General features: G+C 48.9%; 1 protein-coding gene across 3 annotated transcripts in view; it reads right to left on the bottom strand.

The window, feature by feature from the left end:
* Positions 1–21,194, bottom strand: part of LOC119938520 (CYFIP-related Rac1 interactor A-like) — a 58,372-nt gene extending 37,178 nt beyond the window's left edge. For 2 of the 3 annotated variants that reach the window (XM_038758370.1, XM_038758367.1), the window contains exon 1: positions 21,136–21,194. The gene's annotated coding sequence lies outside the window, so the exon portion shown is untranslated. Of the gene's footprint in view, positions 1–2,091; positions 2,112–21,135 lie in introns of those variants that run through there. The other variant, XM_038758368.1, reaches the window with a different exon arrangement.
* Between the last annotated feature and the right edge of the window lie 1,104 nt (positions 21,195–22,298).

The following is a 22,298-nucleotide window of genomic DNA, read 5'->3' as shown; positions in this document are numbered from 1 at the left end:
CTTCCTTCCTCTCCCCCTCGTCCCCGTCTCCATCCCCCCATCTTACCTCCCTCCCTTCCCCACAGCACCTATATGTATGTATATATGTTTGTACATATTTTTTTACTCTATTTATTTATTTATTTAATTTATTTGTACGTATCTATTCTATTTATTTTATTTTGTTAGTATGTTTGGTTTTGTTCTCTGTCTCCCCCTTTTAGACTGTGAGCCCACTGTTGGGTAGGGACCGTCTCTATATGTTGCCAATTTGTACTTCCCAAGCGCTTAGTACAGTGCTCTGCACATAGTAAGCACTCAATAAATACGATTGATGATGATGATGATGAAGTAGCAGAACCGGGATTAGAACCCAGGTCCTCTGATTCCCTGGCCCATGCTCTTCCCGCTAGGCCACGGGCTGTTTCCCTAGGGAGAATTGTCCCTGTGAGGGCGATGCTATGGCCGGGGTGCTGCTGAAGATTATGGGACTCAAAGTGATGCCTATGACATGTGTGGGTGTGGGTGTGTTTGTGTAAAATCCTAAAGCTTCGAAGGATAATGATAATACTGATGATGATGATGAAGACAATTAAATAATAATAATAATAATGATAGCATTTATTTAGCGCTTACTCTGTGCAAAGCACTGTTCTAAGCACTAGAGGGATTACAAGGTGATCAGGTTGTCCCACGGGGGGCTCACAGTCTTAATCCCCATTTTACAGATGAAGAACGGAGGCCCAGAGAAGTGAAGTGACTTGCCCACAGTCACACAGCTGACAATGGGCAGACATGGGGATTTGAACCCATGACCTCTGACCTCAAAGCCGTGCTGTTTCCACTGATAGTAGCGTTTGTTCAGGGCTATACCGGGCACTGTACTTGACTAGATACAAGATAATCGGGTCAGACAGGGTCCCTGCCCCACATGGGGCTCACAGTCTAAGGAGCAGGTACTGAACCCCCATTTTACACACAAGGAAATCGGGCCACACAGAAGTTAGGAGGTTCGCCCAAGGTCACCCAGTAGGTACCTGGCAGGGCCGGGAGTAGGACCCAGGACTCCTGGCCCCCAGCTCTGAGCTTTTGCAACTAGGCCATGCTCCTTCTAGTCCTGGCTCTGCCCTAATTCTCTGTCTGACCTGGGGCAAGTCACCTAAACGTCCCCGGCCCTCGTGGGCAGGTGACGGTCTCTGTCTCTGGTGTATTTCCCAAAGACAAGGGCATCGGGACGAATTAGATCACGCGTCTCAGGTGCCCTGGGCACCGAACATCATCATCATCAATCGTATTTATTTGTGTGCAGAGCACTGTACTAAGCACTTGGGAAGTCCAGGTTGGCAACATCTAGAGACAGTCCCTTCCCAACAGTGGGCTCACAGTCTAAAAGGGGGAGACAGAGAACAAAACCAAGCATACTAACAAAATAAAATAAATAGAATAGATATGTACAATCAATCAGTCAATCAATCAATCGTATTTATTGAGCGCTTACTGTGTGCAGAGCACTGTACTAAGCACTTGGGAAGTACAAGCTAGCAACATCTAGAGACAGTCCCTACCCAACAGTGGGCTCACAGTCTAGAAGGGGGAGACAGAGAACAAAACCAAGCATACTAACAAAATAAAATAAATAGAATAGATATGTACAATCAATCAATCAATCAATCATATTTATTGAGCGCTTACTGTGTGCAGAGCACTGTACTAAGCGCTTGGGAAGTACAAGCTGGCAACATCTAGAGACAGTCCCTACCCAACAGTGGGCTCACAGTCTAGAAGGGGGAGACAGAGAACAAAACCAAACATACTAACAAAATAAAATAAATAGAATAGATACGTACAAGTAAAATAAATAGAGTAATAAATATGTACAAACATATATACATATATACAGATGCTGTGGGGAAGGGAAGGAGGTAAGATGGGGGGATAGAGAAGGGGACGAGGGGGAGAGGAAGGAAGGGGCTCAGTCTGGGAAGGCCTCTTGGAGGAGGTGAGATCTTAGTAGGGCCTTGGATTATCTGGAATGGCCGGTCACGGTGGTGGGGTCCAGGGGCTCCATCCAAGCCGCCCCACGTCCCTCTGTCCCTCTCTCCCTCCACTCACTGTGGGATCGGATCCCCCTCCGCATCCGCTGTCCTTCTCAGGTAGCTCGCTGACTAGCGAAGCTAACCGGCCAAACGGCTGAACGCCGGAAAGATATTTTTGGCTCTCCCCAAAAGCGGGGAATGGCAGCGGCCTCAAGGACAAAGCAAGGTGGAGCGGGGCGTGGGGTCCCAGAAGGGAGTGGTCTGAGCTCCCCACAAGGAAACAGGGGACCGGGCAGGACCCCTCTCTCATCTGAGCCCACTGTTGGGTAGGGACTGTCTCTATATGGTGCCAACGTGTACTTCCCAAGCGCTTAGTACAGTGCTCTGCACACAGTAAGCGCTCAATAAATACGATTGATCGATTCCCCACCCCCACCTCACCGCCCCCCCACTTCCCAGCCCTGCCCCTGGTCTGCTGTGTGAGACCACAGTCAAATCACTGATCCTCTCTTGGCCTCAGTTTCCTCCTCTGTAAAATGGGGATGAGACAGGGACTGCGTCCACTCTGATTATCCTGCACCAGGCCCAGCGTTTACCCCAGCGCTTGGTGCCGCATAAACACTGTCTCAGTACCACTGCACGATCAGCCGGGCTCCTAGTAGCTCATGCCCTCCCTCTGCCCCTCCGCCAAGCTAGCTCTCTTCCTCCCTTCAAGGCCCTACTGAGAGCTCACCCCCTCCAGGAGGCCTTCCCAGACTGAGCCCCTTCCTTCCTCTCCCCCTCGTCCCCCTCTCCATCCCCCCATCTTACCTCCTTCCCTTCCCCACAGCACCTGTATATATGTATACATGTTTGTACATATTTATTACTCTATTTATTTATTTATTTTACTTGTACATATCTATTCTATTTATTTTATTTTGTGAGTATGTTTGGTTTTGTTCACTGTCTCCCCCTTTTAGACTGTGAGCCCACTGTTGGGCAGGGACTGTCTCTATATGTTGCCAATTTGTACTTCCCAAGCGCTTAGTACAGTGCTCTGCACACAGTAAGCGCTCAATAAATATGATTGATGATGATGATTTATTACTCTATTTATTTATTTATTTATTTTACTTGTACATATCTATTCTATTTATTTTATTTTGTTAGTATGTTTGGTTTTGTCTCCCCCTTTTAGACTGTGAGCCCACTGTTGGGTAGGGACTGCCTCTATATGTTGCCAATTTGTACTTCCCAAGCGCTTAGTACAGTGCTCTGCACACAGTAAGCGCTCAATAAATACGATTGATGATGATGATGATGACAGGGAGAAGCCAGCCGAGACCGGCCGAGGAGCTCAGCTCTGCAGATGGAGGAGTCGCGGGTATCATCATCATCATCATCATCATCAATCGTATTTATTGAGCGCTTACTATGTGCAGAGCACTGTACTAAGCGCTTGGGAAGTACAAATTGGCAACATATAGAGACGGTCCCTACCCAACAGTGGGCTCACGGTCTAAAAGGGGGTTCAGATGGGAAGCGGGAGAAGAAGGGGTGATCCCTCCTGGGGAAGGAACAGAAAAATGCAAACGGGATCGGGAGAGGGTGATATCCCTCTACCCCGGGTGGTTTATGGAATTTGCCGACCTGGAGGCAGGGGGTTGGATCCGATAACCTCCAACTTTATGGGAAGCATCATGGCCTGGTGGAAAGAGCGCAGGCCCGCGAGCCACAGGGTGTGGGGTCTAATTCCGGCTCCGCCACGTGCCTGCTGTGTGACTTTGGCCAAGTCGCTTCACTTCTCTCTGCCTCAGTTCTCTCACCTGTAAAATGGGGCTTAATAATAATAATAATGATGGTATTTGTTAAGCGCTTACTATGTGCCAAGCACTGTTCTAAGTGCTGGGGAGGTTACAAGGTGATCAGGTTGTCCCACAGGGGGCTCACAGTCTTAATCCCCATTTGACAGATGAGGTCACTGAGGCACAGAGAAGTGAAGAGACTTGCCCAAAGTCACACAGCTGACAGTTGGTGGAGCTGGGATTTGAACCCGTGACCTCTGACTCCAAAGCCCGGGCTCGTTCCACTGAGCCACGCTGCTTCATTAAGCAGCTGCTTGATTAAGGCTGTGAGCCCCATGTGGGGCAGGGACCGTGTCCAACCTGAGCCCATTGTTGGGTGGGGACTTTCCAAGCGCTTAGTACAGTGCTCTGCACACAATCGTGGCTCCGTGGAAAGAACCCGGGCTTTGGAGTCAGACGTCATGGGTTCAAATCCCGCCTCCGCCAATTGTCAGCTGTGTGACTTTGGGCAAGCCACTTCACTTCTCTGGGCCTCAGTTCCCTCATCTGGAAAATGGGGATTAAGACTGTGAGCCCCACGTGGGACAACCTGATCACCTTGTACCACCCCCAGCGCTTAGAACAGTGCTTGGCACATAGTAAGTGCTTAACAAATACCATCATCATCATCATCACCATTATTATTATTAATTAATTATTATTAATAAGCGCTCGATAAATAGGATTGAATGAATGAATGAATGATTACCTCTTACCTACCCCAGGGCTTAGAACAGTGCTTGGCACATAATAAGCATTTAACAAATACCGGGCTTTGGAGCCAGAGATGATGGGTTCGAATCCTGATCCACCAATTGCCAGCTGCGTGACTCTGGGCAAATCATTTAACTTCTCTGTGCCTCAGGTACCTCATCTGTAAAACGGGGACTGACTGTGAGCCCCCCGTGGGACAACCTGATCACCCTGTAACCTCTCCAGCGCTTAGAACAGTGCTTTGCACATAGTAAGCGCTTAATAGATGCCATTATTATTATTATTATTATTAAATACCCCAATTATTAATCATCATCATCATCATCATCATCAATCGTATTTATTGAGCGCTTACTATGTGCAGAGCACTGTACTAAGCGCTTGGGAAGTACAAATTGGCAACATATAGAGACAGTCCCTGCCCAACAGTGGGCTCACAGTCTAAAAGGGGGAGACAGAGAACAAAACCAAACATACTAACAAAATAAAATAAATAGAATAGCTATGTACAAGTAAAATAAATAAATAAATAAATAGAGTAATAATCGTATTATTGACTTTGGGATGCGTCTCCTGCTTTAATGGCTACCCTGGCCTCTCGTGCCCTGGTGACCTTTGGGGTGGTTTGTCCCCGCTGGTCCCCCCAAACCCTCTCTCCCCCCAATCAATCAATCAATCAATCAATCGTATTTATTGAGTGCTTACTATGTGCAGAGCACTGTACTAAGCGCTTGGGAAGTACAAATTGGCAACTTCCAAGCCAGAGGTGGAGGGTCCATTGTTTCGGGGTGAGAAGGAGCAGAGGAGGCATTGGATTGTGGGGGGGGACTCACTTCTCCTTCCCCTACGAGGCGCCCTGGGCTTTTTTGGCCAAGTGGCTAGTGCCCCCCAAAACTAGATGCCAGTCCTTCCCATTAAATAAATAAATAGAGTAATAAATCCTTTTAGACTGTGAGCCCACTGTTGGGTAGGGACTGTCTCTATATGTTGCCAATTTGTACTTCCCAAGCACTTAGTACAGTGCTCTGCACATAGTAAGCGCTCAATAAATATGATTGATTGATTGATTATACTCTCCCAAGTGCTTAGTACAGTGCCCTGCCCACATAAGCACTCAATAAATACCACCGTCCATCAGTCGGGCCCTGACCGATCTGGGGGCCGGGACCATCCAAGTTGGAGGAGGTGCTGCGTGGCCTTCATCATCATCATCAATCGTGTTTATTGAGCGCTTACTATGTGCAGAGCACTGTCCTAAGCGCTTGGGAAGTACAAATTGACAACATATAGAGACAGTCCCTACCCAACAGTGGGCTCACAGTCTTCCCCCTCGTCCCCCTGTCCATTCCCCCCATCTTACCTCCTTCCCTTCCCCACAGCACCTGTATATATGTATATATGTTTGTACATATTTATTACTCTATTTATTTATTTATTTATTTATTTTACTTGTACATATGTATTCTATTTATTTTATTTTGTTAGTATGTTTGGTTTTTTTTCTCTGTCTCCCCCTTTTAGACTGTGAGCCCAATGTTGGGTAGGGACTGTCTCTATGTGTTGCCAGTTTGTACTTCCCAAGCGCTTAGTACAGTGCTCTGCACATAGTAAGTGCTCAATAAATAAGATTGATTGATTGATTAAAAGACTGGCCTTGTGGAGGTCTGTGTCCCCACACCAGCTCACCCTACTCCCATCCTGTTCTGGTTTAGGGCAGGAGCCCAGAGGGGCAAGGGCTGGGTTTAGTCATCATCATCAATCGTATTTATTGAGCGCTTACTGTGTGCAGAGCACTCTACTAAGCGCTTAAAAAAAAAATTTTCCCAGGATTACCCGGCAGGCTAGTGGCAGAGCTGAGACTACAACCTGCGTTTCCCGGAATCCTGACCTCGTGAAGGCGGGAGTAATAATAATAATAACAATGGCATTTATTAAGTGCAAAGCACTGTTCTAAGCGCTGGGGAGGTTACAAGGTGATCAGGTTGTCCCACGGGGGGCTCACAGTCTTCATCCCCATTTTACAGATGAGGTCACTGAGGCCCAGAGAAGTGAAGTGACTTGCCCAAAGTCACACAGCTGACAATTGGCAGAGCCGGGATTTGAACCCATGACCTCTGACTCCAAACCCCGGGCTCTTTCCCACTGAGCCACGCTGCTTCTCTATTCCCGGCGTGGAGGAAGGTAATAATAATAATGATGGTATTTGTTAAGCGCTTACTACGCACCAGGCACTGTACTAAGTGCTGGGCTGGATATGAAGCAAAGAGAAGCAGCGTGGCTCAGTGGAAAGAGCATGGGCTCTGGAATCAGAGGTCATCATCATCATCAATCGTATTTATTGAGCGCTTACTATGTGCAGAGCACTGTACTAAGCGCTTGGGAAGTACGAATTGGCAACATATAGAGACAGTCCCTACCCAACAGTGGGCTCACAGTCTAAAAGGTCATGGGTTCAAATAACAGCTCTGCCAACTGTCAGCTGTGTGACTTTGGGCAAGCCACCTAACTTCTCTGTGCCTCAGTTACCTCATCTGTAAAATGGGGATGAAGACTGTGAGCCCCCCCGTGGGACAACCTGATCACCTTGTAACCTCCCCAGCGCTTAGAACAGTGCCTTGCACATAGTAAGTGCTCAATAAATGCCATCATTATTATTATTATTAACTCAAGTTGGGTCCCTGTCCCACATGGGGCTCACCATCTCAATCCCCATTTTACAGATGAGAGAACTGAGGCACAGAGAAGTAAAGTGACTTGCCTGAGGTCACACAGCAGACAAGTGTCGGAGCCAGGATTAGAACCCATGACCTTCCGAATCCCAGGCCCGTGCTGAGAGTCATGGCATCTTCCCAGTGGTCTGTGTGGCACCCAGGGGTCTCCCCTGAGGGGGTGGGGCATGGGTCTCGTGAGCTCTCCTGCCCTGAGGGGATTTCTTCCCAAGCGCTTAGTACAGTGCTCTGCACACAGTAAGCGCTCAATAAATACGATTGATGATGATGATGATGATGATTTAAAGCTTTGTCCCACCATGGCAGAGAAGGGCCAACTGAAAGCATTCTCTCCCACCCCGGATCCACCACTTGTCTGCTGTGTGACCTTAGGCAAGTCACTTAACTTATCTGTGTCTCGGTTTCCTCATCTGTAAAATGGGGTTAAGATTGGGAGCCCTATGTGGGTTAGGGCTCAGTAGAAAGAGCCCGGGCTTTGGAGTCAGAGGTCAAGGGTTCAAATCCCGGCTCCGCCCATTGTCAGCTGTGGGCAAGTCACTTCACTTCTCCGGGCTTCAGTTTCCTCATCTGCAAAATGGGGGTTAAGACTGTGAGCCCCCCGTGAGACAACCTGCTCACCTTGTAACCTCCCCAGCGCTTAGAACAGTGCTTTGCACACAGTAAGCGCTTAACAAATACCATTATTATTATCACAGCGTGGCCTAGTGGATAGAGCTCAGGCCTGGCCGTCAGAAGGACCTGGGTTCCAATCTCAGCTCCGCCACTTGTCTGCTGTGTGACCTTGAACAAGTCACTTCACTTCTCTGGGCCTCAGAGAAGACCCGATAATCTTGAGCCCTGTACACGGTAAGTGCTCAATAAATATGACTAGTTACGTGACCCCCGAAGGCCCTACTGAGAGCTCACCTCCTCCAGGAGGCCTTCCCAGACTGAGCCCCTTCCTTCCTCTCCCCCCTTCCCCCTCTCCATCCCCCCACCTTACCTCCTTCCCTTTCCCACAGCACCTGTATATATGTATATACGTTTGTACGTACTTATCACTCTATTTATTTATTTATTTATTTTACTTGTACATTTTTATTCTACTTATTTTGTTAATGTGTTTTGCTTTGTTCTCTGTCTCCCCCTTCTAGACTGTGAGCCCACTGTTGGGTAGGGACCGTCTCTAGATGTTGCCAACTTGGACTTCCCAAGCGCTTAATCCAGTGCTCTGCACACAGTAAGCGCTCAATAAATACGATTGATGATGATGATGATGAATAAATACGATTGAATGAATGACTGGCCTACTGATTGTCTCAGAGCCACTTCCAGCGGTCATTATTTTGTTAATAGGTTTGGTTTGGTTCTCTGTCTCCCCTTTTAGACTGTGAGCCCACTGTTGGGTAGGGACTGTCTCTATATGTTGCCAATTTGTACTTCCCAAGCACTTAGTACAGTGCTCTGCACATAGTAAGCGCTCAATAAATACGATTGATGATGATGATGATGAATAAATACGATTGAATGAATGACTGGCCGACTGATTGTCTCAGAGCCACTTCCAGCGGTCATTATTTTGTTAATAGGTTTGGTTTGGTTCTCTGTCTCCCCCTTTTAGACTGTGAGCCCACTGTTGGGTAGGGACTGTCTCTATATGTTGCCAATTTGTACTTCCCAAGCGCTTAGTACAGTGCTCTGCACACAGTAAGCGCTCAATAAATAAGATTGATGATGATGATGATGATGAATAAATACGATTGAATGAATGACTGGCCGACATTGTCTCAGAGCCACTTCCAGCGGTCATTATTTTGTTAATAGGTTTGGTTTGGTTCTCTGTCTCCCCCTTTTAGACTGTGAGCCCACTGTTGGGTAGGGACTGTCTCTATATGTTGCCAATTTGTACTTCCCAAGCGCTTAGTACAGTGCTCTGCACACAGTAAGCGCTCAATAAATACGATTGATGATGATGATGATGATGAATAAATACGATTGAATGAATGACTGGCCGACTGATTGTCTCAGAGCCACTTCCAGCGGTCATTATTTTGTTAATAGGTTTGGTTTGGTTCTCTGTCTCCCCCTTTTAGACAGTGAGCCCACTGTTGGGTAGGGACTGTCTCTATATGTTGCCAATTTGTACTTCCCAAGCGCTTAGTACAGTGCTCTGCACACAGTAAGCGCTCAATAAATAAGATTGATGATGATGATGATGATGAATAAATACGATTGAATGAATGACTGGCCGACATTGTCTCAGAGCCACTTCCAGCGGTCATTATTTTGTTAATAGGTTTGGTTTGGTTCTCTGTCTCCCCCTTTTAGACTGTGAGCCCACTGTTGGGTAGGGACTGTCTCTATATGTTGCCAATTTGTACTTCCCAAGCGTTTAGTACAGTGCTCCGCACATAGTAAGCGCTCAATAAATGCGATTGATGATGATGATGATGATCTTTCAGTTCTTCAGAGGATCTCCCTTGCCAGCTTCCTGACTTCTCCTGGAGACTGTGCCCTTTCAACCCCATCTTCCATGCCTCCCTCCGAAACCCCCTGCCCTACTCTCCACCTGCTTCTCAACCTGGGGTTGCCGCATTGTCCGCCTGCCCCATCGATTCCAGACTCCGGACTTCCGGGATAATCAAATCATCTCCAGCAAACGAATCATGAAATGATCTTATTTCCTCAGAATGCTCCCTCTCTCTCTGTCCTCTTTCTTTCCTCTCATGATGCTCACTCTAGTCTGTCCCATTTTTCCCAAATCTCTAGCAGGAAATGATTCTCCGGGGGTTTGATATCCTATCCTGTGTCCCCCCTGCCCATCTCTTCCCCAGTCACGGGCTCTGGTTAGAGTAGCAAGCCTGTGGCAGGGGCTCAGGAGAGGGGGTGGCAGCTGCAGTTGACTATTCATTCATTCAATCGTATTTATTGAGAGCTTACTGCGTGCAGAGCACTGTACTAAGCGCTTGGGAAGTACAAGTTGGCGACATATAGAGACGGTCCCTACCCAACAGCGGGCTCACAGTCTAGAACATCTACTACGCAGATGTTGACCCTGCCCAGAAACATCACAGACACTATCCCCGAGCCCCCCCCAGCCCCTCACCCACCTGTTAAGAGTGTCCCCTCCAAGGATCGAGAGCTGACTGTGTGCAAAGCACTATCCTAATAATAATAATAATAATTGGCATTTATTAAGCGCTTACTATGTGCAAAGCACTGTTCTAAGCGCTGGGGAGGATACAGGGTGATCAGGTTGTCCCACGTGGGGCTAACAGTCTTGATCCCCATTTTACAGATGAGGTAACTGAGGCCCAGAGAAGTTAAGTGACTTGCCCAAGATCACACAGCAGACATGTGGCAGAGTAGGAATTCGAACCCATGACCTCTGACTCCAAAAAGCCCGTGCTCTTTCCACTGAGCCACGCTGCTTCTCCTAAGCGCTTGGGAGAGCACAATATAACAATAAACGCATTCCCTGCCCACAGTGAGCTTGCAGCCTGGAGGACTTGGTACAGTTTCAAGCGCCGGATACAGTGTATTGCCCTCGGCGGGGCCTTCGTAAAATCTGTTTCCAAAACCAAAACTAATCCCCGACACTGTGGTTCGGCCATTAAGGTGACTCAATCAATCAATCAATCGGTGGTATTTATTGAGTGCTTATGTGGGCAGGGCACTGTACTAAGCACTTGGGAGAGTATAATCAATCAATCAATCATATTTATTGAGTGCTTACTATGTGCAGAGCACTGTACTAAGCGTTTGGGAAGTACAAATTGGCAACATATAGAGACAGTCCCTACCCAACAGTGGGCTCACAGTCTAAAAGGATTTATTACTCTATTTATTTTACTTGTACATTTTTATTCTACTTATTTTATTTTGTTAATATGTTTTGTTTTGTTCTCTGTCTTCCCCTGTGAACCCACTGTTGGGTAGGAACCGTCTCTATATTTTGCCAACTTGGACTTCCCAAGTGCTTAGTACAGTGCTCTGCACACAGTAAGCGCTCAATAAATACGATTGATGATGATGATGATGAATAAATACGATTGAATGAATGACTGGCCGACTGATTGTCTCAGAGCCACTTCCAGCAGTCATCTTAAAACAGCAGAATAAGCAGAGAGAAGCAGTGTGGTTTACTGGAACAAGCACGGGTTTGGGAGTCAGAGGTTGTGGGTTCTAATCCCACCTCCGCCACTTGTCTGATGTGTGACTTTGGGGAAGTCGCTTAACTTCTCTGTGCCTCAGTTACCTCATCTATAAAATGGGGATTAAAAGTGTGAGCCCCATGTGGGACAACCTGATTTCCCTGTATCTACCCCAGCGCTTCTTGTCAGCTGTGTGACTTTGGGCAAGTTGTTTAACTTCTCTGTGCCTCAGTTACCACATCTGTAAAATGGGGATGAAGACTGTGAGCCCCACATGGGACAACCTGATAGCCTTGTAGCTACCCCAGTGCTTAGCACTGTGCTTGGCACACAATAAGCACTTAACAAATATACCATTTTTCAAGCACTTAGTACAGTTAAGCGCTTAGTACAGTGCTCTGCACACAGTAAGCGCTCAATACGATTGAATGAATGAATGAACACTGCTTGGCACATAGTGTGTGCTTAACAAATATCATAATTATTAATAAGGAGATACATGCCGCTCCCACAACGATCTTCCAGTCTGAAGGGAGACAGAACACCTGTGAATCGATGACTCTTGCTTAATCACTTTTATTTTTTTTAATTAATGTTCTCTTTATAATTTTCTCTCTCTACGTGGGCAGGGAACGTGTCTGTTACATTGTTATATTGTACTCTCCCAAGCTCTTAGTATAGTGCTCTGCACACGGTATGCGCTCAATAAATGGGAATTAAGACTGTGAGCCCCATGTGGGACAACCTGATCACCCTGTATCCTCCCCAGCGCTTAGAACAGTGCTTTGCACATAGTAAGCACTTAACAAATGCCAATTATTATTATTATTATTATTATTATTATAAATACGATTGATTCTCTTAGGACATCATTCAGACCATAAAGTATGACTCTAAGCAGACTATTTCCACCTTCCAGCATCAGCTCCATTAATCCTCTTTCAACAGTCTTCCAACTCTACCCTCGAATGCCAAATCTATTTCATTTTTAGACTGTGAGCCCACTGTTGGGTAGGGACTGTCTCTATATGTTGCCAACTTGGACTTCCCAAGCGCTTAGTACAGTGCTCTGCACATAGTAAGTGCTCAATAAATACGATTGATGATGATTAGGGCCTTGGGCAAGGTACTTAATTTCTCTGTGCCTCAATCAATCAATCAATCAATCAATCAATCGTATTTCGCCTCAGTTCCCTCATCTGCAAAATGGGGATTCAACATCTGTTCTCCCTCCCACGTCGGATCTGATTACCTTGTGTCAGTCTGTCAGTTGTGTTTATTGAGTGCTTACTGTGTGCCGAGCACTGTACTAAGCGCTTGGGAGAGCACGATATAACAATATAATGAATTTATGGTCCAGAGGGGAAGAGGAATCCAGAGGCAGGCAGGGGAGGAGGGATCAGGAAGCAGGAGAGCGACAAGCCGGATGAGGTAACTGAGGGACAGAGAAGTGAAGTGACTTGCCCAAAGTCACACAGCCGACAAGTGACGGAACCGTGATTAGAACCCAGGACCTACTACTCCCATCCCGGGCTCTTTCCATTGAGCCACGCTGCTTCGGTATATAATGATGTTTTGTGTATGTAGTAATGATGTAGTATACAGCTATAATTCTGTTTATTCTGATAGTTTTGACACGTCCTTATTTTGTTGTGTGTCTCCCCCTTCTAGACTGTGAGCCCGTTGTTGGGTAGGGACTGTCTCTGTGTGTTGCCGATTTGTACTTCCCAAGCGCCTAGTACAGTGCTCCGCATACAGTAAGCGCTCAATAAATACGATTGAATGAATGAATGAGAACCAGTGGGGATGCTTATGCAGAGCCAGGAAGAAGGAGGGAGAGAGAGGGAGCTTTGCTCTGGAGAGCTCGATGTGGGCAGGAATGTGTCTATTTGTTGTTATATTGTACTCTCCCAAGCCCTTAGTACAGTGCTTTGCGCGCAATAAATGCTCAATAAATAGGATTGAATGAATGAATGAATGGAGTGCTTGAGCGAATCAGGGTCGCCATAAAAGAACCAATTTTCCAAGCAGTCCTGATGACTCCCTCCGTCCCTGGCACACCTCTCCTCGCTCCACTGAGAGGCTCCTCTCCAGAGCTCCTGCCTCATTCGCCTCCGGAATTGCTGGATCCAATTCCCTTCTCCCTGTCCTCCTCTTGAGCCGGTGCCCAGAAAACTGCCCCCAGCTAAGGGTGACCCAGCCCCCTTATCCTCCCCATTCCTAATTACGCCCACCATACCGCATCGTGATGAATATATAGTTAGTGCAGCCTGAGGAAAGGAACACCAGATGGAAAACCCCGGCCGTAGCACTCTCCCGCTGGGTGACCTTGAGCAAGTCACTTAACCTCTCTGGGCCTCAGTTTCCCCACTGTTAATAATGGCATTTAATAATGGCATTTATTAAGCGCTTACTATGTGCAAAGCACTGTAATGGCGATCCCTTTGGTGTCTCGTGGGGCGGGTACAGGGGAGGCCTTTTGAGCTACTTGAAAGAGAGCTTTGTGAATTCAAGGAATTGCTCGAAATCATGAATGCAGGTACTTCTTTTTTAAGGAGGTATGCAGCCTTTTTTGGCTGTGGAGGGCACCTGACACAGCGATGCTTTGTTTAGATAAAGGGGGTGAACAATGAAATGAGAAGCAGCGTGGCTCAGTGGAAAGAGCGCGGGCTTTGGGGTCAGAGGTCAGGGGTTCAAATCCCAGCTCCGCCAATTGTGTGACTTTGGGCAAGTCACTTCACTTCTTTGGGCCTCAGTTCCCTCATCTGGAAAATGGGGATTAAGACTGTGAGCCCCCCGTGGGACAACTGGATCACTTTGTAACCTCCCCAGCGCTTAGAACAGTGCTTTGCACATAGTAAGCACTTAATAAATGCCATTATTATTATTATTAAATCATTTAGATCAGTCCCAAATGAGTCCATCAAGAACCTCTCAGACAATCAACCGGCCCCCATCCATTTCGGAGCAGCTTGGCCGGGTGGGTAGCCAAAGTTCCTTTCTACTTGCCTGAAATCTGATGTCACTCATGCTGGGCGAGTGGTTATTTGCAAGTGGAATGACTTCCTGGGCGAGTGGTTATTTGCAGGTGGAATGACTGCCCAAGACGGTCTGCGGCAAAGCTGTAAGCTAGCCGCGGGCAGGGAATGTGTCTGTTTCTTGTTATACTGTACTCTCCCAAGCACTTAGTACAGTGCTCGATGAATATGATTGAATGAGCGAGGACCCAGCTGGATGACCAGGTCCTTTTGGGGAATTTGGCCTGGGTGTAAGAAATGACAGAGCAGCAGCCCAGAAAAAACCCCTTCCCTCCGCCCCCTCCCCGCCTCCGACTCTCTCCAAAATCTCCCGGATTCTGCCATCAGCCCCACTGCAGCAGCGACCACGGCAACTCACTCACTCACTCATTCATCCAATCACATTTGCTGAGCACTTTCTGTGTGCAGAGCACTGTACTAGGCGCTTGGGAAAGTACAGGACAACAACCAACAGTCACATTTCCTGCCCACAACAAGCTTACAGCCCAGAGGGGGGGGACAGACATTAATAGAAATAAATAAATGACAGATGTGGACTTAAGTGCTGTGGGGCAGGGATGGGGGAAGAGAAAAGGGAGCAAGTCAGGGGGACGAAGAAGGGAGTGGGAGATGAGGAAAAGTGGGGCTGAGTCTGGCAAGGCGTCATGGAGGAGATGGGCCTTTGCGGGGGTGTTCCAAGCCAAAGGCAGGATATGGGTGAGGGGTGGGTGGAGAGACTGGCAAGACTCCAACTTAAGCCTGGTCTGGTCACCTCAGGTCACCCTGGCCCCCAGGGAAGTCCTACTAGCCAGGAGCTGGGAAAGGCTGAAGGCCAAATCCGGCCCCCCCGCAACCCCGCGGCGGTGAGATTGACTATTCGTTAAGCGCTTACTCTGTGTCAAACACTGTCCTAAGCACTGGGGAAGGTACAAGTTAATTAGGTCGGACCCAGGCCCTGTCTCTCATGGGGCTCACGGTCTAAGTAGGAGGGTGGACAGGTAACCCCATTTTACAGTTGAGGAGATGGAGGAACAGAGAAGTGAAGTGACTTGCCCAAGGCTACACAAACAAGCGATTGGCAGAGCCGGGATTAAAACCCTGCTCTTTCTGACTCCCAGGACTGTGTTCCCTCTCCATTAGGCCACGCTGCTTCTTCTAAGCAAGCCAAGAGCCGGGCCAAAGGGAAGAGTTAGAGGCCGTGGACCACACACCAGCTGGGATTAGCCTCCTGCAGCACAGCTCCAGGGGGCTCAATTCGCCCCTGGAGCCCGCCATCCAAAGAGCCTCGGAGAGGGAATCTGCGGGATAGCCCCGACAGTGGACTGGGAGACTAGCCACTGGGGTCCTCGCTCTGGGTGGGGGCTGGAGTGAAATACGATTGAATGAATGAATGGAGTGGAGCTGGAGCGGGGAAGGGGGAGGATGGGGCTATCTGGATCAGACTCTCTCCTTCGACCAGAGTCAGGCAGGGCTTCAGGTCGCCCAGCTACTGCGGCCGGAGAGGCAGCGGAGCGTTTTATATCAGCGTGGAAAATCCCACTCCAGCCAAGGCATCGAGAGAGAGAGAGATAGGGAGCCTGTGGTAGCCCCCTCAGGCCAGGCCAGCCACCCCCATGGATTGCAAACCCCAGCCCGCCCCTTCTCAGACCCAAGCCCCCTTTCTTCACCTGCGCTTCTACTGACCTCTCCCTCTCTCTATCTGTCATCCCAGCAGCCCCCCAGCTTTGGCAGGGTAATGGCTGAGCAGGCTCCCTTCTCTGGCACTCCCTGCAGGTCAGGCCTGGGGAACCGGCTCTCCAGGGCACAGGGCAGCTGCTGCCTCCTGCCTTCCCGCTTGCCTGGAAAGCTGTCCTGGTTTTCCCGGGCCTTATCTGTGTGCCATATTGGGGTGAGACAACCCCCCTCCAACAACAAAACACACACAAATACACTCCTGGTCTTTCTCTCTGTGCCACCTAAGGGCGAGGCAACACCCCCCCGGCCCCAAGAAAACACACACACACACACACACACACACACACACACACACACACACACACACTCTCTCTCTCTCTCTCTCTCTCTCTCTCTCTCTCTCTCTCTCTCTCTCTCTCTCTCTCTCTCCTGGTCCTCTCTGTGCCATCGAGGGGCGAGGCAACCCCCCCCAAAACACACACACAAACACACTCCTGGTACTTCTCTCTGTGCCATCTTGGGGCAATATGACCCCCCAAAGCACACTCTCTGTCTCTGTCCATCTATCTGTGCTATTGTGCTTTCTTGGGGTGAGAAGCCTTCCCAGAAAGACAGACAGACAGAAACACACACACACACACAGAGTCTCTCTCTTTCTCTCTCTCTCTCATTCCCTCTCTCTCTTTCTCCCTGTCTTTCTCTCTGTGCTATCTTGGGGCGAGACAACTCCCCCAAAAGAAAGACAGACAGACACACACACAGAGAGTCTCTCTCTTTCTTTCTCCCGGTCCTTCTCTCTGTGCTATCTTGGGGCAAAACAACTCCCCCAAAAAACAGACAGACAGACAGACAGACACACACACACACACACACACACACGGTCCTTCTCTCTGTGCTAACTTGCAGCAAGACAACTCCCCATAAAGACAGACAGACACACACACACACACACACTCTCTGTCTCTCTCTCCGTCCTTCTCTCTGTGCTACTTGGGATGAGACGACTCCCCCAAAAGACACACACACACACACACACACACACACACACACACACACACACACACACACACACACTCACACACACACTCACTCCAGGTCCTTCTGTCTATGCTATCTAAAGGGGAGGTGACTCCCCCAAGAGACAGACAGACAGGCCCACGGAGGCTGACTTTGAGTGGGCCACCCCTTCCAGGCATACCCGGGTATCACAGCTCCTGCACCCCCTGATTCCCGGAGGGCTCAGGTGGGCTCCCAGAGCGACAATAAGCGCTTAGTACAGTGCTCTGCACATAGTAAGCGCTCAATAAATACGATTGATTGATTGACAATTTGCACGCACACACCCTCCTCCATCAGTCGACCTCGACTCTCAGGACTCCCCCTCCCACCCCTCCTGGGCTCCTGACCCTCAGGGGCGCTTAGATTAGCACACCGGGGTGGCCCCTCGGGACAGGCAGGGGAATTTGGGGCAGAGAAAGTGCCAGGCTGGGGCTGGAGGGATTGGGGGGCTGGGGGAGGGTCGCCCCAGAAGGCGGCCCTTAAATAAATCCTTCTCTGCACCCCAGCCTGACTCCTCCTTCCTTCCTGCAATCATTCAATCACATTTATTAAGCGCCAAACGGCCACGGGTCTGGCCCAGTTCAGGGTGGGGGGTTGGTCCATGGGGCCAGATGTGGCCATCAATCAGTGGTATTTATTGAGTGCTCACTATGTGTAGGACACTGTACTAAATGCTTGGGAGAGTCCAATACAACAGAATTAGAAGACACCTGCCCTATCTATCCATAAGGAGCTAACCTCACCGTGCCTCCATCTCTCCTGTCTCGACTCCTGGCCTGGAACACAGTCAGTCCTCAAATCCATCGAACAATCACTCTTCCCCGCCTTCAAAGCCCTACTGAAGTCTCACCTCCTCCAGGAAGCCTTCCCAGACTAAGCCCCCCTTTTCCTCAGCTCCCCTTCCCTTCCGCTTCGTCCTGACTTGCTCTCTTTGCTCTTCCCCCTCTCCCGGCCCCACAACACTCATGTATCTATCCTGTCATTTTATTTATTTATATTAATGTCAGTTTATTTGTACTGACGTCTGTCTCTCCCCCCGCCCAGCCCACCAGCCCCCAAGACTGCGAGCTCGTGGTGGGCAGGGATTGTCACCCTTGGAGAAGCAGCGTGGATCAGTGGAAAGAGCCCGGGCTTTGGAGTCAGAGGTCATGGGTTCAAATCCCGGCTCTGCCAATTGTCAGCTGTGTGACTTTGGGCGAGTCGCTTAACTTCTCTGTGCCTCAGTTACCTCATCTGGAAAATAGGGATTAAGACTGTGAGCCCCATGAGGGACAACCTGATCACCTTGTAACCTCCCCAGCACTTAGAACAGTGCTTTGCACATAGTAAGCACTTAATAAATGTCATTACTATTATTATTATTGCTGTACCGTACTTTTCTGAGCGCTTAGTACAGTGCTCTATGCACAGCAAACACTGAATAAATAGGATGGAATTAATGAAGGACCGAAAGTGCACAGCCCTTCCTGGCTCTTCAGAAGGGGGAAGAACCCCTGGGACTCACCCGTACCCCCTCCCCAAAGCAGGCCCTTCAGTCAGTCAATCAATCAATCAATCATATTTATTGAGCGCTTACTGTGTGCAGAGCACTGTACTAAGCACTTGGCAGAGTAGAGAAGCAGCGTGGCTCAGTGGAAAGAGCATGGGCTTGGGAGTCAGAGGTCATGGGTTCAAATTCCGGCTCTGCCAATTGTCAGCTGTGTGACTTATTGACCATTGACCATTGACCATGGACATATTGACCATTTATTTTGTTAATGATGTGCATATAGCTTTAATTCTATTTGTTCTGACAATTTTGACACCTGTCTACATGTTTTGTTCTGTTGTCTGTCTCCCCCTCCTAGACTGTGAGCCCATTATTGGGTAGGGACCGTCTCTAGATGTTGCCGACTTGGACTTCCCAAGCGCTTAGTACAGTGCTCCACACACAGTAAGCACTCAATAAATACGAATGAATGAATGAATGAATGAATTTGACTTCTCTGTGCCTCAGTGACCTCATCTGTAAAATGGGGGTGAAGACTGGGAGCCCCTACGATTGAATGAATGAATGAATGAATTTGACTTCTCTGTGCCTCAGTGACCTCATCTGTAAAATGGGGATGAAGAGTGGGAGCCCCTACGATTGAATGAATGAATGAATGAATGAATGAATTTAACTTCTCTGTGCCTCAGTGACCTCATCTGTAAAATGGGGATGAAGACTGTGAGCCCCTACGATTGAATGAATGAATGAATGACTGAATGAATTTGACTTCTCTGTGCCTCAGTGACCTCATCTGCAAAATGGGGATGAAGGCTGTGAGCTCCACATGGGACAAACTGATCACCTTGTATCCTCCCCAGCAGTTACAACAGTGCTTTGCACATAGTAAGCGCTTAACAAATGCCATTATTATTATTATTATTATTACGCTCTAACAGACCTCACCAAGCCTATAACAGGCCTCACCAAGACCCTCCGTCCATCACTGGCTGTCACCTTCCAGGGAAGAACGGGGGTCTAGGGGTCTCCCCCGGGGGGGTACCAGCGATCTGGGGGGGAAAATGCTCTTAATGCCCACCCCAGAGGGGAGCCAGGACCTGCCCGGCGCTAACCCTTGGGCATCCCCACCTCGCTCTGGGTGCCCCCTGCCCATCCACAGCTAGGCCTGAAGGGCTGGTGGGCAACTATTCCTTTCCAGGCCCAGAAATGTCCCCCCCACCTTAGTGGAGATGCCTCCAGCCCCCCGGGGAGACACCATGACCCCACCCCCCCAATTCCAGGGGCGCAAGGTGGTCACATCTCGGGGCTCCACAATAAAAGACAAAAACCCTCCAGTCTCCCCCAAGCGCAACACACCCAAAGTAAGCCAGAGTCAAGCCGGGAACCAAAGACAGCAGAAAAGATGCCTATTTGTACTTCCCAAGCGCTTAGTACAGTGCTCTGCATTCATTCATTCATTCAATCGTATTTATTGAGTGCTTACTGTGTGCAGAGCACTGTAGCGCTTGGGAAGTACAAGTTGGCAACATCTAGAGACGGTCCCTACCCAGCAGCGGGCTCCCAGTCTAGAAGGGGGAGACAGACAACAAGACAAAACATATTAACAAAATAAAATAAATAGAATAAATATGTACAAATAAAATAAATATATGATTGCATGAATAAATGGCAAGATGGGCCTCCTTTTCCATTCATTCGCCCGGGGACCCCTCCAGCCCCCCAAAATCCCCCTCCCTGCTCACCCTCTTGATTCCTTCCCTCCCCACTGCCCGCCTTCTGTCTCCTCCGCCCGGTTTCGGAACAGCGCTCAGCGCTTAGACCAGTGCTCGGCACATAGTGAGCGCTTAACCAATGCTCTAAGTGCTCTAAGCGCTTAGTACAGTGCTCTGCACACTGTAAGCGCTCAATAAATACGATTGAACAAATGAACCAACACCGTTATCATTTATTTATTCCTCCATCCCTTCGCCCATCTCCCCCTTCTAGACCGTGAGCCCGTTGTTGGGAAGGGACCGTCTCCAGATGTGGCCGACTTGGACTTCCCAAGCGCTTAGCACAGTGCTCTGCACACAGTAAGCGCTCAATAAATACGATTGAGCGAATGAACCAACACCGTTATCATTTATTTATTCCTCCATCCCTTCGCCCATCTCCCCCTTCTAGACCATGAGCCCGTTGTTGGGTAGGGACCATCTCCAGATGTGGCCGACTTGGACTTCCCAAGCGCTTAGCACAGTGCTCTGCACACAGTAAGCGCTCAATAAATAGGATTGAACGAATGAACCATCACCGTTATCATTTATTTATTCCTCCATCCCTTCGCCCATCTCCCCCTGCTAGACCGTGAGCCCGTTGTTGGGTAGGGACCGTCTCTAGATGCTGCCCACTTGGACTTCCCAAGCGCTTAGCACAGTGCTCTGCACACAGTAAGCGCTCAATAAATACGATTGAATGAATGAAAAAGGGAGAAAAAGCTCACCGTTTTTTGTTTTTTTGGGGGGCGGGGGGGCCTGGTCCAGCGGCTCTTCTGCAGATTCTACTGGTGTGGGTGGGTGGGTGGGTGGGTGTGTAGTTGTGGTTTTGTGTGTGCGTGTGTGTGCTCGTCTGTCTCTGCTCCGGGTGGCCTCGGTGCTGCAGCTGCTGCTCTGGAGAAAAACGCATCACAAAGACCACCATAGACCATCGCTTCTCCCCACCCCTTCCCCAAATCACGGGGACGCGTGACGAGCACAGAAGCATGGGCACATTAACCCTCGCCCTCCTGGAGGGGCTGGGAGGGGGCCCTGGGGGTCCCGGGGTCCTTCCCCCCCCCCCCCTTCCTGGGAACAGGACTGAGAGCCCAACCCATTTTGACACCCGCCTACATGATTTGTTTTGTGGTCCGCCTCCCCCTTCTAGACTGTAATAATAATAATCATAATGATGATGGCATTTGTTAGGCGCTGACTAGTTTGGGGGGGAGACACAAGGTGATCAGGTTGTCCCACGGGGGACACCCATCTACGTGTTTTGTTTTGTGGTCCGTCTCCCCCTTCTAGACTGTAATAATAATAATTACAATGATGATGGCATTTGTTAGGCGCTGACTAGGTTGGGGGGGAGATGCAAGGTGATCAGGTTGTCCCACGGGGGACACCCGTCTACATGATTTGTTTTGTGGTCCATCTCCCCCTTCTAGACTGTAATAATAATAATCATAATGATGATGGCATTTGTTAGGCACTATGTGCACTGGGTGCGGGGGGAGATACAAAGTGATCAGGTTGTCCCATGAGGGACACCCGTCTATGTGATTTGTTTTGTGGTCCGTCTCCCCCTTCTAGACTGTGATAATAATAATCATAATGATGATCAATCAGTCAATCAATCAATCGTAGTTATTGAGCACTTACTGTGTGCAGAGCACTGTACTAAGCGCTTGGGAAGTACAATTTGGCAATTGAGATGGTCCCTACCCAACAGTGGGCTCATGTTAGGCGCTGACTATGTGCACTGGGTTGGGGGGGAGATACAAGGTGATGAGGTTGTCCCACGGGGGACACCCGTCTATGTGTTTTGTTTTGTGGTCCGTCTCCCCCTTCTAGACTGTAATAATGATAATCACAATGATGATGGCATTTGTTAGGCATTTACTAGGTTGGG

This window comes from Tachyglossus aculeatus, chromosome 16 (assembly GCF_015852505.1).
Source record: "Tachyglossus aculeatus isolate mTacAcu1 chromosome 16, mTacAcu1.pri, whole genome shotgun sequence".
Lineage (NCBI taxonomy): Eukaryota > Metazoa > Chordata > Mammalia > Monotremata > Tachyglossidae > Tachyglossus > Tachyglossus aculeatus.
The sequence above is the reverse complement of the archived record's forward strand: the minus strand, read 5'-3'. Positions and strand labels throughout refer to the sequence as shown.